Source organism: Diabrotica undecimpunctata, unplaced genomic scaffold (genome assembly GCF_040954645.1).
Source record: "Diabrotica undecimpunctata isolate CICGRU unplaced genomic scaffold, icDiaUnde3 ctg00000695.1, whole genome shotgun sequence".
In the NCBI taxonomy this organism is placed as follows: Eukaryota; Metazoa; Arthropoda; class Insecta; order Coleoptera; family Chrysomelidae; genus Diabrotica; species Diabrotica undecimpunctata.
The window spans coordinates 107,110-119,010 of record NW_027311961.1 but is presented as its reverse complement, the minus strand read 5'-3'; positions in this window follow the sequence as shown (position 1 = coordinate 119,010).

The following is an 11,901-nucleotide window of genomic DNA, read 5'->3' as shown; positions in this document are numbered from 1 at the left end:
GAAACAACGAATCAAGGAATACCCATTTTAGACGAAATAATAAATAACAAAGTTCACCAAATTTTAGTGTACCCAAACGTTTACCCAAAAACCGATATAACTCATGAAACTTATCAAAACCATAAAATAATTAAAGTCAAAATTCCTGAAACTGATAATGAAAAATATATTTTTGAATTTCTTATGGCTTACACAGATCTTAACAATACATTTTATTTATATTTCAGTAAAGACAACCTGTATAATGATTTTAATAAGTATTATCTAAAACATTTTTCTGAACATGGTCCGAAACTAATTAAATGCACTAGATTAATTAATACAGTAGCAAACGAAGAAGAACAAATCATTTTATTAAAAAATTACCACGAAGGAAAAACTAACCATAGAGGAATTAATGAAACTTTCGATAAATTACGTCAAAATTATTATGGGAAAAATATGAAGACATCTATTACTAATTACATTAACGAATGTTCTATTTGCCAGAAAAATAAATACGGTAGACACACCCCCTATGTCCCGCTAATGCTTACGGAAACCGCCAGCAAACCTTTTCAAGTTGTTCATATAGATATTTTTACATATGACGGTAACAAATATTTGACTATGACGGACGCATTTACTAAATTTGCCCAAGCTTATTCTATTCCAGGTAAAAACGCGATTCACATTGCGAAATCCTTAATAAAATACTTCACTTCTTTCGGCATTCCCCAATTAATAATATCAGACAAAGGTAGAGAATTTAATAACGAAGTAATAAAAGATTTATTAGCAATACATAAAATCAAAGTTCACTTTACTACTCCTGGCCACCACGAATCAAATTCAATAGCTGAACGAATACACTCTACTTTAATCGAAGATTTAAGACTTCTAAAACAGACATATCCTAACGAAGATGACTTAATGGACTATGCTCTTATAGCTTACAATAATTCTATTCATAGTTCCACAAAATTTACCCCATTTGAATTGACTTTCGGACATACAGACTCTAGAAACCCCAACGAACTATTTCTTTCTCAAAATTTCTATTCAGAATATATAAATAATCATAAAGACAAATTAAAACACGTTTACCAAAAAGTACATGAAACTCTAACAGAAAATAAAACTAAAGTAATTAATAAAAGAAACGATCAAGGAGAAATAAATTCAGAATTCAAAATTGGACAAGTAGTTTATAAAGTTAATACCCAAAAACGTAACAAAAAACATCAACCATACTTAGGTCCCTACAAAATAACTAAAATTCTTGACAGAAACCGAGTAGAACTTGTACGACAAAGACTTAAATATAAAAAAGATACTAACCAGACAGAAATTATACATATCAAAGAACTAAAGAAACCTCCCGTTGCAGGTTCATCCTCTGGACAACAAACGTCGACGCAAAACGAGACACATCCAAATTCCACAACTTAAACGACAATCCCGGACTTTTACCGCTTCATTTAGGCACAGCCCGAATTCAGACAGATGTTTGGACTTTTATACATATCTATGACATTACAAATATTACTACAAATTTCCTAACTCTACAAAATCAATATAATTCCATGATAAATACCCTTTCAAATACTTCTCAAATTCTAAGCTTTAATAAAGAATTTCAAGACTCCTATCATTTAATTCAAATTTTGGAAAACAAAATTTATCTTGAGTTAAAACAATTAAATCCCTTTTGGAATACCAGATCTAAAAGATCTCTATTTGATGGTGTAGGTTCTGCAATCAAATTTATAACCGGAAACCTAGACCAAAACGATGCAAAACGTTACGACGACGCTATATCAACTCTAACAATTAATCAAAATAATATTAAAACTATAGTTAAAAATCAAATCACCATATTAAGTTCTTCAATAAAGAATTTTGAAAATAATACAAAAATCTTAGCCCATAACCAGTTAATTTTAAGCTCACGAATAACAGAAGTTCAAAACTTAATTAAAGATATAAAGATAGAAAAAGTTGAGACATTTCATTATTTTGCACTAGAAAGACTTGTATCGCAATTTTACACTAGTTTCCAAATTATTTATGATCTATTAGAAAAAATCGAAGTTGCTATCAGCTTTTCAAAACTAAATACCTTTCATAATTCAATAGCCGACCCAAATGAACTATTTCTCGAAATTTTAAACGTTAATAAACTTCTTAAAAATAACAAACTCCCTTTTGAATTATCTTTGCAAAATATTTTGTTATTCGAAAAAATAATTAAGATAAAAAGTTATAGTAAAGCAAATAAAATAATTTTTGTACTTGAATTGCCTATTGTTGAGATCAATGACTATGATTATTATCATCTTTATTCCTTTCCGACCAGATACCAAACTCATTTTAGAACAATTATTCCAAAATCCAAGTTCCTACTTTCCAATCGATACCAATATGCACTTGCCAACGTTCAATGTCAAAAATTGGTAGAAGAAGAATATTTATGCCACGATGTCCAGTCAATTAAAGTAACACCAACAGCCCCTTGCGAAGTTCAACTCATACAGTACTTAAAGTTTGTAAATCAATGTCAATCAGTGCCAACAGAAATTAATAATATAAAAATTCAAAAACTAGAAAACAATAAGTGGATCGTAATAACGCTAAACAAAGTGATCAGTATTCAACAATGCGATAAGAATTCGGACAATATTCCATTAAACGGTAGTTACTTAATCGAACTCAATAGTGTGTGCGAAATATATATAGACAATTACGTTTTAAAAACATTTGAACTAAAAACTCCAAATTTTGTTAAAATGGAACTGCCAAATTTAGAAGTATTACTAAAAATGCCGGTCAGTGATCTAAACTTTAAACCAATAAAAATAGACTCGATAAAATTAGATGAATTAAATAATGTGCAAAGTGCTTTAGCAGATCAAGAAAACAAAATAGACAATCTAGACACAGTTCCTGTTCATTTTCAACATGTCAGTTTTTATACCATAATTTTATATGTCTTAGCAATCATTTTCCTTGTCTACACCATTTGGCGAATATACACAAAAAGGACAAATCCAGAATCACCAAAAGAATCCACAGTACGAGAAAAAAAGGTACCAGATAATTTTCCATTTCTTCGAACTATGCCACCCCATAGTTCTCATCTAGCCCCGGAGGAGTTAAGAAACCAGAACTGCTAATTCAACTATAATAAAAGGACAGCGTCAGCAAGCCACACCTCGGCGTCACCGAGCTTATAAATTTACTTTTGCATTGTATAGACTCACTCTTATTTTGCATTTTACTGTAGTTATTAGTCCCTTGTAAATAAAGTTATTTTTTAAAAATATCGTTCTTGGACTTAGAAACATCATTTATATATATATATATATATATATATATATATATATATATATATATATATATATATATATATATATATATATTTAACGTGATTATTTCGACCAAAAATTATATTAAAATTAAAAATTAAAAATTAAAAAAAAATTAAAAATATTTTATGATGGGTTTTTATCAAGGGATCAGCCAAATATATGAAACAAACATTACAACTTTAATGAAACAATGGGCGAAGTTAAACATAAGGATAGCAAAATTGAATAATAGGAGAATTTTTTTATTACGTTGTAGAACATCTAATGTTACACCTGAGCACGTTCGTAACAGTGTTTTTAATCTAAGAAGCTTATTATACGCAGGTAATGACAATTTTTTAAATAATAAGGTAGATAAATTCATTAATGAGATCCATAAGAAAACATTGAATTTAGAAATAAAAATAACTTTTATTAATGTCTCAAATGCGAAAAGTGATATTAATAAAATTAAGTGTGAGTTACAACAATTTGTTCCTAACAACATATTAACTGAATATGAACAAAGGTTACAAAATAGTTTTTCCAATGTTTTCAACCAAGTTAAGCTTACTAACATAAAAAAGTTTGAACATCTAACTAATAACTTATTTTCTAACCACTTATTTTTAAACAATGACAAATGGTTTAAAAACTTGTCGAGCGTTGACTTTCCAAAAGAAGTGTCTGATTTTCTTTCTCTTAGTCCGAAATTTAGTGTTGAGTGTACACCCCTAGATTTTAAGTTAGATATTTTTTTAGCAGATGTAGAAAATATCATCGATAAGGTGACAGTTGAATCCAAGGATCTACTTAGGGCACAAGTAACAAATGTAGTAACTAATTATCTACACAATTCAACATCTAAACCCCCCACAACATTAAACAAAACGTTTAAATATGTTCAAAAATATTTGAAGTTTCATTCAGACATATATATTTTCCAATCTGACAAAGATGGATGTACGGTAGCTATAAACAAACAGGATTATATCGACAAAACATTAACGTTGTTAAACGACAGATCGACATATATTCGTTTGGACAAAGACCCTACTACAGTGATACAGAAAAAATATAATGACTTAATAAAAACATTAAAAAACCAACATCAACTTACTGAACAATTTGCAAAAAAGTTAACAATCTATGACTCATGTTCTCCTAAACTTTATTGTTTGCCTAAAATCCATAAATTGGACGTTCCTCTCGGGCCTATTGTAAGTTCTTTAAAGTCCACTACGTACAACATTTCTAAATTTCTTGCTGATATATTAAATGATGCCTTTGAATATCGCAATAATTATAATTCTAAGGACACATTTACCTTTGTCGATGCTGTTAGGGGAATGCGGTTACCAAAAGATTATGTTTTGATTTTTTTGGATGTGGTTTCTTTATTTACAAACATTCCATTAAATATGGTCACGGACATTATAGAATCAAATTGGAACCTTATAAAAGACTACCCTACATTATCTAAAGGTAATTTTTTACTAATTCTTAGGTTCATTTTTAATAACACTTATTTCAGTTTCAATGAAAAATTTTACTCCCAAATTTTTGGAACACCTATGGGTTCCCCGATTAGTCCCATCCTTGCTACTATTGTAACTGATCATCTCTTAGACAATGTGATCACACAATTACCTTTCGAATTACCATTTATATATAAATATGTCGATGACATCATATGTGCAGTTCCATCTTATCACATCAATACCACATTAAACATTTTTAATTCATTTAATGAACATCTTCAGTTCACAATTGAAACCGAGACAGATCTTAGTATACCATTTTTAGACACAAAGGTAATAAGAACAAATGACAATATTCTGCCATTGGATTGGTACCAAAAGCCAACAGCATCGGGAAGGTATATGAATTACTTTTCAAACCACACCACCAATACAGTATTGGGTATGAAAAACAGGGTAATGTCCATTGTTGATGATAATTTGTTACAAAAAAAAACTGGACATATTATACAAAATTTTTCTAAACAACGGCTATCCTAAACATATTTTAAAAAAACTCATTTACAGCAGTAATTTCTATGATGGTCCTGTCCTTGACTCTAACAATGAGTCAATCAAATACAAAAAACTCCCCTTTATTAACCGTCTAACTCAGTCTGTCGTATCCATATTTAAAGATGTTTCCAATATTAATATAGCTAAATACAATACCATAAATAGCAAACAACTTTTTTCTAAAATTAAAGACCCAGTACCAACCTTATATAGGAGTAATGTGGTATATGAAATACCGTGTCTAGGATGTAAAAAAAGCTACATTGGCCATACATCGCAGTGGCTAAAACAACGTATCACACAGCATAAAAGTGATTGCCGCTTAGGAAAAAATTCTTGCGCAGTTGTCGAGCACTACAAAAACACCGGTCATCTGTTAGACTACAACAATGCTCGTATTTTGGCACAGACTGAAAATTACAAAAATAGGTTATTTTTGGAGATGTACCACATTAACAAAAATAAACAAACGTTAAATTATAAAACAGACACGGGGCAATTAAGCAACATATATTGCATTATATTACACAAAATTTAAAACTACACTCACCTTAATGATTAATCATACTAACTAGCCTTAATGATGAATTAAAGAAATACTATTCCTCTAATGTTTTCTTACATTGTTATTTTTTGCATTTTGAAATAATTTTTACTTGTTCCATCTTATTTATTGTTAACGAACGTGCTCAAAGATATTTTAAATTTTAACATGCATGTTATTAAATGTACAGTTTCATCAACAATAATGTTATTTTATGATTCAATTTTATTTATGTGTATAATCTTTTAATTTCTGTAAGTATTGTAAATCTAAGTGTACGTCAGTGTTTTTGAAATGTTTGTTTTTTACAGTTACTCCCGATGAAGCTATTAAATAAATGGCGAAATATTGAGCTTTAGAAAAAACAAAGATTTTTATTTAATATAGACCACATACCCGATATTTCCAACATATATATATATATATATATATATATATATATATACATATATATAATATATATATATATATATATATATATATATATATATATATATATATATATATATATATATATATATATATATACAAACAACGCAGTTTATTAGGGCTGCAGTCAGTAGGTTTGGCCGGGATGTTATAGAAACACTCTTTTGACTTTTGGTCGTCGAGCTTTCGGAATTCTTTTATTCCTTCTTCAAGACACTGTAATTAGAAGAAAGTGTAAATATTTACAACATATCTCAAATTGTCATTACAACTTACTAGTCGTTGAATTTATTTTTGCAAAGCTACGACACTCAACATTAAAAACACACATATAAAATATAACATTTAAAATAATGGACAATATACATTTTAAAATTTAGTTGGAAAGTTAAAATTTTGTTAGTAACATCTTTTCATGGTGTGTTTGACTGATCCATAGAGAACAGAAAAAAAAACAAAAATAGTGTGATTAAAAAGTAATTAGGAGTTCTTGCTATTATATTAATGGAAGTAGTATATTAAACCTATCTTGATAGTATGCAACATGTTTTGTATGCAGGTGTATTACGGTGTGTATATGTAAAAGTAAATCTTTATTTTATTTTTGATGTTTTGTCAGTAAGTAACAATAAATGTTGCTCAATTTATCTATGTCTGACTTTTTATTTATACAAGACGTATTAGATTTTTTGAAACATATTTCCAAGAAAACACATTTTGAATGGTTTTTTTCCTTAGACAGAATACAGGAATCTTCGAAATTAAATTCATGTTTTAAAGTTAATGCATGTTCTGTGAGCGCACATGCGTTTATCTTTTTGGTTTTTATGTCGCTGCGATGTGATATTACTCTATTGTGAAAATTACGAGATGATTCTCCGATATACACTTTTTTACAATTGGCACACGGTATAGAATAAACAACATTCGATGACTCCTGTATTGTGAAAGAATCCTTTGTCTTTATGTACAACTTCGACACTGTTTTCACATTCTTAGTTGCAATTTTTAAGCCACTAACATTTTTGAAAATGTTCAATAGCTTAGGTGTGAGAACTGGAATATAGGGTAGGCAACCATACATTATTTTAGATTGTGGTAGCTCTGATGTGTTCTGTGTCAATGTCTGTGTCAGTTGTCGGACCTCATTATTATGAAAATTTTGGTTGTCAGAAAATTTCAAAGGAAAAGGAGAACCAAAAATGAGTTTATTCAAAAGCCCTGAACTCCTATCCTACAGGGCTTTTGAATAAACCCATTTTTGGTTCTCCTTTTCCTTTGCAATTTTCTGACAACCAAAATTTTCATAATAATGAGGTCCGACAACTGACACAGACATTGACACAGAACACATCAGAGCTACCACAATCTAAAATAACGTATGGTTGCCTACCCTATATTCCAGTTCTCACACCTAAGCTATTGGTGTATACATTAATTTCGAAGATTCCTGTATTCTGGCTAAGGAAAAAAACCATTCAAAACGTGTTTTCTTGGAAATGTGTTTCATAAAATCTAATACGTCTTGTATAAATAAAAAGTCAGACATAGATAAATTGAGCAACATTTATTGTTACTTACTGACAAAACATCAAAAATAAAATAAATATTTACTTTTACATATACACACCGTAATACACCTGCATACAAAACATGTTGCATACTATCAAGACAGGTTTAATCTACTACTTCCATTAATATAATAGCAAGAACTCCTAATTACTTTTCAATCACACTATTTTTGTTTTTTTTCTGTTCTCTATGGATCAGTCAAACATACCATGAAAAGATGTTACTAACAAAATTTTAACTTTCCAACTAAATTTTAAAATGTATATTATCCATTATTTTAAATGTTATATTTTATATGTGTGTTTTTAATGTTGAGTTTCGTAGCTTTGCAAAAATAATCTCAACGACTAGTAAGTTGTAATGACAATTTGAGATATGTGGTAAATATTTACACTTTCTTCTTATTACAGTGTCTTGAAGAAGGAATAAAAGACTTCAGAAAGCTCGACCAAAAGTCAAAAGAGTGTTTCTATAACATCCCGGCCAAACCCACTGACTGCAGCCCTAATAAACTGCGTTGTTTATTTATATCGACAGTCAATAATATCCAGTATTTCTTATATATATATATATATATATATATATATATATATATATATGTATATACATATATATATATATATATATATATATATATATATATATATATATATATATATATATATATATATATATTGTTATGATATGGAAAATCGAGAAAAATATTGGTTTGTTTAAAAATATTTCAAAGTTCAAAAACATTAAAATAATTCAGATAAGTAGGATAATATCCAACAAACATTTCGAAGAAGGAAAGTTATTAAATTCTTGGATTACCTGTACTAAACAAAATGTAAGCTTTGCATAAATTATTTCTTTGTTATACTTGAGTGACCCGCATAATTTTAAGTGAAATCCAAAGACAATTGAACGGGGTTTTCCAAAATGCATTAATGCAGTGATTAGAGCCAAATAGAAGAGATTTTAGAAAGAGGTTTTTGTTAGTTTTTAAGAATTATAGAAAATATTATTTGTAAATAAGTTTTAGGAAATTTTATAATTATAGGTAAAAATTTGTTTGTTATCGAAATGAAAAAATGGGGGAATTGTGACGAGTTTTGATTGGCGGAGATTGAAAAAGGCGGGATAAGTATGTAGGAAAAAGTTTAGCGAGATTGAGGAGAGAGAAAAGATAATCAGTTGGTTTTCCAAGTCTGTAAGACGAACAGTGATTGTTCTCTGGTGGTTCCCAAGAAGTAGCAAGCAGTAGTGTTGAATGTTAGTGAGTTTTTGTGGAGTTAATGTATCTGACAGAAGCTGAAGCAGCAAAATATTGTAAGTCATATTTTCCTACTTATATTCCAAGAGTCACTGTTCAGGCCAACGAGAGATTCAGTTTATCGTAAAGAGAAGATATTCCAAGAGTCATTTTTCACTCGGGCCAACGAGAGATTCAGTTTATCGAGAGGAGAAAGGCTATCATAATTTGAATGATTGTTGCTTTTGAAGGAGATCATTAAGGACGATATACTTGCAACAATCTGTTGTAAGATTGCTGATTACATAGGGAGCGGTTGAGAGGAGATAATACAGTCTACAAGGAACAAGGATTTGGACCACTTATCATCAGAGAGAGATATTTTTGTTTTCTGCAGTTTTTTTTCTTTTATTGATAACACAATTTTTACACGTAATTTAGAAAGGATATAAATATTTTGATTAGGAGAGTTAGAATAGTTTGGGATTTTGAGTTTTCAATTAATATTGTTTGTACCATTAATTTTGATTGTTCACGTACGGAGAACAAAATTTTGAGAATCCTTATATGAGATTTGTTTATTGAAAACTTTTGAGTGTGAATTATTTCATTATTTTTATTTCAATATATAGTGTTAGATCATATGTGTTTTTTTTTATTATTCCGGTATTCTCTGGACCTTACCTTTCACATGTAATAGCATAGATATTGAAGCACGAATTTAACCCTGAGATAAAAGAATTAAAAATTGTGATAGAGTCATAATCATATCATTTAAATAATTTTAATTAATCAAAAAAATTAATTAGCTAATTATTGCTTGGCGCACCAAGACTTTAAATATCACAATAATATATATATACAGAATTTTTCAAAAAACAAGGTAATGACAATACTTTACTAACAATATTTTAAAATCTATAAGGCAGATGAAACAAGATTATCGTCAGTTTTTTTCGGCCGTTCCGAGGATACTATCAAGGTTCATATCCAAGACTTAAATTCAACTGACATTAAGATGGGGTTAGAAAAGCTCTCTTTAAACGTCAGTGAAATATCTAATCAAATGAGTAATCTTACCAACAAATTATCTACTATACCAACGAAAAAAGAAGTATTAAAGAAAAATATGTTTTATGTCACCTCAGGTACCCAAACTGAAATCCTTCAACATGTCTAATCAAGTCCAGAAGAAAAGCCAAAAATTATAGAAAATAAATGCCATTATGTAGTTATTACCAACTCAACCCCAATTTACACCCCTATACAAGTTGTTACTTTATTAAAGAGAAACTAGGCATGAAGGAATATATTAGATGTAGGGGTATGGAATTTTCGCAAATAAAAAACATGAATTTCGCATTTACTTTTTTTATAATTACAAAATTTCGCATTTATCTCGCATTTATTTTTAACTACGAGTAAAATAACAAAAAATATTAATTAAAAGCTAACATCGTTGTAATTTCGACATTCAACTCTTTAAGAGCTGTTCTTCGATCTGTCACTACAATATTATATTTGCTGAAGAATCGTTCTGCGTCTACGCTGTTCGTTGGACGCCAGATGCTCTGTAATGAGCATCAAAATAATAAGATCTGTTTCGAAGCAAATCAATTTAGCATCTTCCAAAGTAACGCATTTTTCTTTGTTCGAGTTTCATCTTTAATATGGTTTTGGGGTTCTAGTACAGCTGCCCAATCTGATGTTATTTTTAAATTACAAATAAGAGTAATACGCTATCTTTTTGGCCTCAGTAGAATAACACATTGCAGAAGCTACTTCAAAAATCACGGGATTTTAACGTTTCACTCTTGTTTTTCCAGCGAGACCTAATCATGACTACTCTACCAAAAATTCAACTTTTGATGTATATTTACCGACCCCTTTTACTGAATTAATAAAGAAAACTGTATTATATTCGGCCAAAAATTATACAACCATCTCCATCTGCAAAGGTTGAAACACTCTGTATAATTGCAATCAACGTTTCGGCATTAAACCCTTGCCTTTGTCAAGATTCAAAACGTAAAACGGGACACAGACATTAATGAACTGATAGTCAGTTCTCCCAATGATGATCATCAAGCAAACTCCTTCGAAGTAGGGTTATGGATAAATTGCGTAATTAAGGACATAAGAGACTCAGAACAGATATCTGATATCTGGAGAAGTACGTGTCGTTGTTATTGAGTTCATGACTATTCCATTAACTATATTCATAACTATTTCCATTAACTGGGCTGTGTAAATACTGCCAATTGATGAAAGTGTCGAGATCTTGATAATATTTTTAGAAGGCGTGACAGCGCAACTAACTTTGTTCTTAGAATCGTCAGTATATATTATTCGCACAAAGAAGGATTCTTTAACAAAATTAAAATTAAAATTAAGAAAAGAGTGTTGCAGAGTAAGGCAGTAAAGTAGCAGTTAAGTATATGTTTAACAAGAGAGGTGAAAGCAGTTGCCAAATAGGGTGTAGCTAGGTGGAATATGCAATTTCCATCTTAATTCTTGATCATACTTTATAATTAAATACCGGAACTTGAATTATAAATCCTAATTATCAAGGTCCTTCTCGAGATCCACCTACAACTAAACTTGTAAATAAACATCTCGTAACCTGTTTATTTATGCATTTAGTCTGGGATTTAGAGTAACAAAGATTCGAAATAATTTAGTATATGCCAGTTGCCCTTAGATTTACCCATGATCTTTATTTTACGCTACCAAAGTGCATCTCTTACTCATGAC